The sequence below is a fragment of the Pelodiscus sinensis genome, chromosome 10, assembly GCF_049634645.1.
Source record: "Pelodiscus sinensis isolate JC-2024 chromosome 10, ASM4963464v1, whole genome shotgun sequence".
Taxonomy (NCBI): domain Eukaryota; kingdom Metazoa; phylum Chordata; order Testudines; family Trionychidae; genus Pelodiscus; species Pelodiscus sinensis.
In genome coordinates, this window is record NC_134720.1 from 36,765,672 (window position 1) to 36,773,869 (window position 8,198).

Consider the following 8,198-nt stretch of genomic DNA (forward strand, 5'->3'; position numbering starts at 1 on the left):
TTTTTATAATCTCCCACAATTTAGTTCATTATATTAAAGTAAAGGGCAAACAAAATATGAGAAAATTATTATATAAATTGCTGTACTGAACTGGAGAGAACAAGACTAGTCTTATCTTTCTTCTGCCATGCATATTTCTTTTTTCCCATAAGAGTGGGCTCATGTATGATGTTAATAATGTTTAGAAAAAAATCTTCCATTTGATAATCTATTTAAAGTTTCTCCTTAATATTTCTTTCCTGTGAGAGTCTCACGTTGCTGCAAGAGACTGAGTACCTTGATCTCATACATCTTCTTGTACATTAGCCTGGGTGCGATGATGGCTAGACTGGAGGGGCAGAGGTTATGTGCCCTCTTTAAGGTGTGCATGGCCAATGGTTTACCTGAGCCCCACCAGCCTGCCCACCAACTAAGGTGGTATCTCCTCTTCAGCCTCCCACTCCCAACTCTCAAGACAGGGGAACCCTTAAAAGAGGCACTACTTTTTTCCCCCACCAGTCCAAACAGAGCACTGCTACCTTGTGGTTAAGGATTGTGTTTCTTCTCTGTGATTTTTATCTTTTTTTATCATGGTTAATGTTACCCCCACAATTTTCTCACTGGAGACCACCCAGGGTTACACTAGTGTGGGTTTATTGCCACTAGGTAAAACTAAAGAGGAGAGAGCAGCCACTAAAGGTTTAAACTAAAGAAGATACAGAGCTTCTTTATCTTTGTTATGCTCTTCTTGATACAGGAGATAAGGAATCATCCCCTAAAACAGAGGAGGAGAAGCCTCGTACTCCCAAGACTGGGAGGTCTTCTGCCACCACTGCGAATAGGAAACGTAGGGTAGTGGTGGTCGGAGATTCCCTTCTAAGGGGGATTGAGGCACCCATCTGTCATCCTGACATGTCATCTCAGGAGGTATGCTGCCTGCCGGGGGCCTGTATCTGAGATATTAAGGAGGCATGGTCGAGGATTATCCAGCCCTATGACTACTACCCCATGCTACTCATCCATGTGGGCACTAGTGAAACTGCGAGGTGTGACACTGAGCAGATCAAGAGTGACTACACTGCTCTGGGAGTACGGGTGAAGGAGTTTGGAGCGCAGGTGGTATTCTCTTCGATCCTTCCTGTCAAAGGTAGGGGCCCAGGCAGAGACAGGAGCATCCTGGAGGTGAGTGCCTGGCTGTAAAGATGGTGTCGCCAAGAGGTCTTTGGCTTTCTCGACTACGGGATGCTATTACAGGAAAAACTGCTAAGCAGGGATGGCGTTCACCTTTCAAGGAGGGGGAAGACCATATTTGGATAGAGACTGGCTAACCTAGTGAGGAGGGCTTCAAACTAGGTTCAACGGGGACAGGTGACCAAAGCCCACAGGTAAGTGAAGAACATGGAGACCTGGGAGATGGGTCAGAAATGGGAGGGAGTGTGGGCTATAATAACAGAGAGAAAGGAGGGACAAGGCAGAACTGGGAGGCAAGATCAAATCAGTATCTTAGATGCCTATATACAAATGTAAGAAGTATGGGTAATAAGCAGGAAGAACTGGAAGTGCTAATAAATAAATACAACCATGACATCGTTGGCATCGCAGAGACTTAGTGAGATAATACACGATTGGAATATTGCTATAGAAGGGTACAGCTTACTCAGGAAGGACAGGCAGAGGAAAAAGGGAGGAACTGTTGCCTTATATATTAATAATGTACACACTTGGACTGAGGTAGAGATGGACATAGAAGATGGGTGTATTGAGAGTCTCTCGGTTGGGCTAAAAGGGGTAAAAAACAAGGGTGATGTCATGATAGGTGTCTACCACAGGCCACCTACCCAGGCGGAAGGAGGTGGATGAGGCTTTTTTTAAACTAACGAAATCATCCAAAGCGCAGGATTTGGTGGTGATGACGGACTTCAACTATCCAGATATATGTTGGGAAACTAACACAGCGGGGCACAGACTATCCTATAAGTTCTTGGACTGCACTGAAGACAACTTTTTATTTCAGAAGGTTGAAAAAACTACTGGGGGAAGCTGTTCTAGATTAGATTTTAACAAATAGGGAGGAACTGGTTGAGAATTTGAAAGTGGAAGGTAGATTGGGTGAAAGTGATCATAGAGTTCATGATTCTAAGGTATGGTAGAAGGGAGAACAGCAAATTAGAGATAATGGATTTCAGGAAGGCGGATTTTGGTAAGCTCAGAGAGCTGGTAGGTAAGGTCCTATGGGAAGCAGGACTGAGGGGAAAAACAACTAAGGAGAGTTGACAGTTTTTCAAAGGGACATTTTTAAGGACCCAAAAGCAAGCTATTCTGCTGCGTAGGAAAGATAGAAAATATGGCAAAAGACCGCCTTGGCTTAACCACGAGATCTTGCATGATCTAAAAATAAGAAAGGAGTCATAAAAAATGGAAACTAGGACAAATTTAGGCAAACAATACAGGAATGCAGGGGCAAGATTAGAAAGGCAAAGGCACAAAATGAACTCATACTAGCTACAGGCATAAAGAGAAACAAGCAGATATTCTATAAACATATTAGAAGCAAGAGGAAGACCAAGGACAGGGTAGGCCCATTGCTCAGTGACAAGGGGGAAACATTAAAAGGAAACTTGGCAGAGATGTTTCATGATATAGTGAATGCTAGTGGGAAGGAGGTAGGTTTATAAGATAAAATAATACAAGAACAAGTTAAAAATCAGAAAAGTTTAGAAAAGTTAGATGTCTATAAGTCACCAGGGCCTGATGAAACGCATCCTAGAATACTCAAGGAGCTGATAGAGGAGGTATCTGAGCCTCTAGCTATCATCTTCGGAAAATCATGGAAGACAGGAGAGATTCCAGAAGATTGGAAAAGGGCAAATATAGTGCCTATCTATGAAAAGGGAAATAAGAACAACTCAGGAAACTATAGACAAGTAAGTTTAACTTCCGTGCCAGGGAAGATAATGGAGCAAGTAATTAAGGAAATTATCTGTAAACACTTGGAAGGTGGCAAGATGATAGGGATCAGCCAGCATGGGTTTGTAAAGAACAAATCATGTCAAACCAATCTGATACCTTTCTTTGATAGGATAACAAGTCTTGTGGATAAGGGAGAAGCAGTGGATGTGGTATACTTAGACTTTAGTAAGGCATTTGAAATGGTTTCACGTGATATTCTTATCAATAAATTAGACAAATACAACTTAGATGAGGCTACTATAAGGTGGGTGCATAACTTGCTGGATAACCATTCCCAGAGAGTAGTTATTAATGGTTCAAAATCCTGATGGAAAGGAGTAACAAGTGGGGTTTCACAGAGTCTGTTTTGGGACCGGTTCAGTTCAATATCTTCACCAACGATTTAGATGATATCGGCATAGAGAGTACGCTTATTAAGTTTGCAGATGATACCACGCTTGGAGGGGTTGCAACTACTTGGAAGGCATAACAAGTGGGGTTTTGCAGGGGTCTGTTTTGGAACTGACTCTGTTCAATATCTTCATCAGTGAGTTAGATATTGGCATAAATAGTATGCTTATTAAGTTTGCAGATGATACCAAGCTGGGAGGGGTTGCAACTACTTTGGAGGATAGGGTCATAATTCAAAATGATCTGGACAAATTGGAGAAATGGTCTGAGGTAAACAGGATGAAGTTTAATAAGGACACTTAGGAAGGAACAATCAGTTTCACACATACAGAAAGGGAAGCGACTGTCTAGGAAAGAGTACTGCAGAAAGGGATCAAGGTATTATAGTGGACCACAAGCTAAATACGAGTCAGCAGTGTGATGCTGTTGCAAAGAAAGCAAAAATGATTCTGGGATGTATTAACAGGTGTGTTGTGAGCAAGACACGAGAAGTCATTCTTCCGCTCTACTCTGCACTGATCAGGCCTCAGTTGGAGTATTGTGTCCAATTCTGGACACCACATTTCAAGAAAGATGTGGAGAAATTGGAGAAGGTCCAGAGAAGAGCAACAAGAATGATTAAAGGTCCAGAGAACATGACCTATGAAAGAAGATTGAAAGAACTGGGCTTGGTTAGTTTGGAAAAGAGAAGATTGAGAGGAGACATGATAGCGGTTTTCAGGTATCTAAAAGGGTGTCACAAGGAGCAGGGAGAAAACTTGTTCTTCCTGGCCTCTGAGGGTAGAAGAAGCAGCAATGGCTTAAACTGCAGCAAGGGAGGTTTAGGTTGGACATTAGGAAAAAGTTCCTAACTGTTAGGGTGGTTAAACACTGGAATAAATTGCCTAGGGAGGTTGTGGAATCTCCATTTCTGGAGATATTTAAGAGTAGGTTGGATAAATGTCTATCAGGGATGGTCTAGACAGTACTGGGTCTAGCCATGAGGGCAGGGGACTGGACTCAATGACCTCTCGTGGTCCCTTCCAGTCCTAGTATTCTATGATTCTAGCTCTCTCTCACACACAGAAACGAACATGCACACACACCCCTCCATTTGTTAACTCATTCACACACATTCATTCCTGCCCTCAGGCACTCACACACTTACACAGGCTTATGGGTTGCAGAAGGAGCCAAGGCATGTAGGTCCTGGAGGGTCTGTCTGCTCATCATGGCTGGGGAAGCTGGTCAGGAGGAGAGACACTGACTGTAGACAGGAGTTTCTCAGGAGCAGGGGAAAAAAGAGAGTGTCTCACATGTGCTCCCTCTCCTTATATAGTGTCTGAATGGCTCCTATGACTCATTTAGTTAGTGGTCAGGGAGCATGCTCAGACTTCCCTTTATCCAGGAAAAGCAGTGGTCTGTAATGACTCATCACTATGTGCTCCATTGTTCCCAGTGTTCTTCAAACACAAACATTCTTACACTCACACTCAGGGGAATGCAGTTTAGAGCAAGTTACAAGTAAGGTAGCTGAGAGTTTCAAAGATTACAAAATTGCAGCTTATAGTAAGTTTCTGAGAATTACAAAGATTACAAAAGCGACGAGGAGTCCTGTGGCACCTTATAGACTAACTGAAGTGTAGGAGCATAAGCTTTCGTGGGCAAAGACCCACTTCGTCAGATGCATGCACGAAGTGGGTCTTTGCTCACGAAAGCTTATGCTCCTACACTTCAGTTAGTCTATAAGGTGCCACAGGACTCCTCGTCGCTTTTGCAGATTCAGACTAACACGGCTACCCCTCTGATACTTGATACAAAGATTACAAAGTTTGACAAAGATCACGATGAGTTTCAAGTTTGACAAAGATCACAATGAGTTGCAGTTTAAAACCTTAGGCCTTACAGTTTAGTTTCAGAAAATGCATGTGTAAAATCAAGTAAGCTCGGCCAGAGACCTTTTATGCAACAATTGCAATTTTCAGTTATTGTTATTCTTCTCATTCATTTTTTTCCTTCCTTCATTTTTGAGGCTCAGTCTCCCCACCTCCACCCCAATTATTTATACTTACAAACCAAAATCTTTCCCTGGAAGTGAAATAATTAAGCACAGGGTCAATTCCATATTTCAAAAACTAAGGGGCAGATGTTTATGACTATGGGTATGTCTATGGTGCATACTTATTATCAGTGCAAAGAAAACTTATTGAGCAAGTTGTGGTCATGGCCACTTTAAAAGCCAAAATGCCATGCTGGGAGCTGAAAAAAAAACACTGTGCGTCCGAAGCAGGCTTCCGTCAGGAGCTGAGGTGCGGCAGGAAAACAGGCGCCGGTATGCTGGGGAAATGCCAGTCCTTTTCTGTGTGCTGGGAAAATAGGTGATAGTATGCCATTCCGGTAAGTACCATCACAAAAAAAGGCCCCTCTTATTTTGAAATAAGCTATTCCAGAATGACCATCCCAGAGCAACTTATTTCAAAATAGCACATCTATACTGCAGGGAAGCCTCAAGGGTATGTCTATACTGCACGCTTATTTCAAAATAGCTTATTTTAAAATAGCACATCTACCCTGGAGGGAAGTCTCGAAATTAGTCCGAGGCAGGCTTTCCTAATGTAGACGTGCTATCTCGATTTACAGCCCTAGGAGGCAGTGGGGAGGAATAACTGAGAATGTCCCTGGTGAGGGGCTATTTCAAAATAGTAGCAGTGGAGTATCTACACACACCTTATTTCAATATAGCTATTTCAGAATAGGTGTTATTCCTCAGGGAATGATGTTTAAAAATTCAGAATAAGCCATCCATTATTTTGAAATTATTTCGAAATAACAAAATGGCTGTGTAGATGCTCGCATTGTTATTTTAAAGTAATGCTAGTTATCTCAAAATAATGGTGCAGTGTAGATGCACCCTAAGAGACATAAGCAGTTACACCAGCTGAGGATCTGCCCCTAGATACAAAACAAGAAGAAAAAGCAGCAGATCATAATTGTCCTTGTAATTGCATTCCTGATTCCTCAGAAAATTAAACTGCATGAAATGAATTTCATTATGTTGTGCAAAGAATATCTTAATGTTAGATGTGCATTTCAGTGTAACTAAAATATCACAGAGAACTAAAAGGACTTTTCCACTAAATTCAAGCAGCATTTGGAACAAAATTAGGTAACTCAGCAGGCACCGGGGGGTTAACCGCTATTCTTTCAGAGGCACTGACCCACATACTATCAAACACAGTGTTGTTAGTGCTTTGGTTTCTATTCTGATATTCTCCAGCTTTCTAGAAAGGATGGCATGATAGCACATATATTTCAAACTCAGTGTCTATTAACAGGGAATTTCCTTCACACTTGGAAACACAGTTAGAAAAGCAGATTGCTAGGTAAACAGAAGGAAGAACATATCTTAACAGCATCAGATTTTATCTTCCTACTTCAGCCAATTTATGCTAGGTAAACGTGCTGAAAAGATGTTAAGGGTGTCTAAAAACCATGGATCCTCCAAAGAAGAGGTATAGGTGCTATAGCAGACAGGCATGGGATTGACTTCCAAGAACCCCTTTGAAAGTTCTAGTGTAAGGCCCTTGCACAGGGCTGTAGATAAGTGTGATATGCCTGGGAGCAGTGCTATGAGGATTTTAGGCAGAGCTGTAGTCTGTAAGGCAACCTTGGAAAGACAAGTAGCTATGGGTACATCTACACCACGGCATGTAATCACATCCTGACTCATGTTTGTGCAGCCATACTCCACTGTAGTATACACAGTCTAAACCTACCGTGTAGATATACTCTTAAATGGGACTTCAGTGGAGTCTGGAGTAGTCTTGGTGGGGGGAACATCCCCAGCCAAACCCTTCCACCTTCTTGGTAATTATCTCTCTTTTCTGAGAAGCAATCCCATTCCAGGCACATCCCATTTTCCTGGCCCAACCAAACACTTACTCTGCTTTTAGTTATGATAAGAGGAAGTTGTATACCAAATTTGGTGGTCCTACTTCTTACTGTTTAGGAGGAGTTCTTGAACAAACAGATGGACACATAGACACACAAACTCTCTCAAATATATAGTAGATGATAGTCTTAGAGAGTAGCCATGTTAGTCTGTAATTTTGAAAACAATGAGCAATCTTGTGACACTTTAGAGACTAACAAACATATTATATCATGCGCTTTTGTGGGCAAAACTTGCTTCATCAGATAAGTTGGAGTGGAAATTAGGGAATCCAGAGAGAGAGAGAGAGAGAGAGAGAGAGAGAGAGAGAGAGAGTGTAAACAGGAAAAGCAGTTACTTATCAATTAAAGGAATTGGTCATCACCTACAGCCCCACAAGTTAAACCCCTCCAGTGCATCATTGACAATCTTTAACCTATCCTGGAAAATGATCCCTCACTTTCACAGACCTCGAGAGACAGGCCAGTCCTCACCTAAAGATCACCCCACCCCTGCCTTAAGCAAGCAACCTTGCCAGCAGCCACATACCACGGTACAGAAACACTCACCCAGGAACCTACTACCTCTGCAACAAACCGAGTTGCCAACTCTGCCCACAGAGCTATACAATCAACACCATCATAGGCCTTAACCACATAAGTCACAACATCAGAGGCTCATACAACTGCACATCCTCTAATGTGACACATGACATCAAGGGTCAGCAATGTCTCTCTGCCATGTACATTGGCCAAAGTGGACAGTCTCTGCAACAAAGGATTAAGGGATACAAATCAGATATCAGGAATGGTAACACACATAAACCTGTAGGGGGAATATTTTAACCTCTCTGGACATTCAATAATGGATTTAAAAGTAGCCATCCTTCTACAATTTTATCAATCAATGAAGAGGGAGACTACTGAATTGGAATTCATTTACAAGTTCA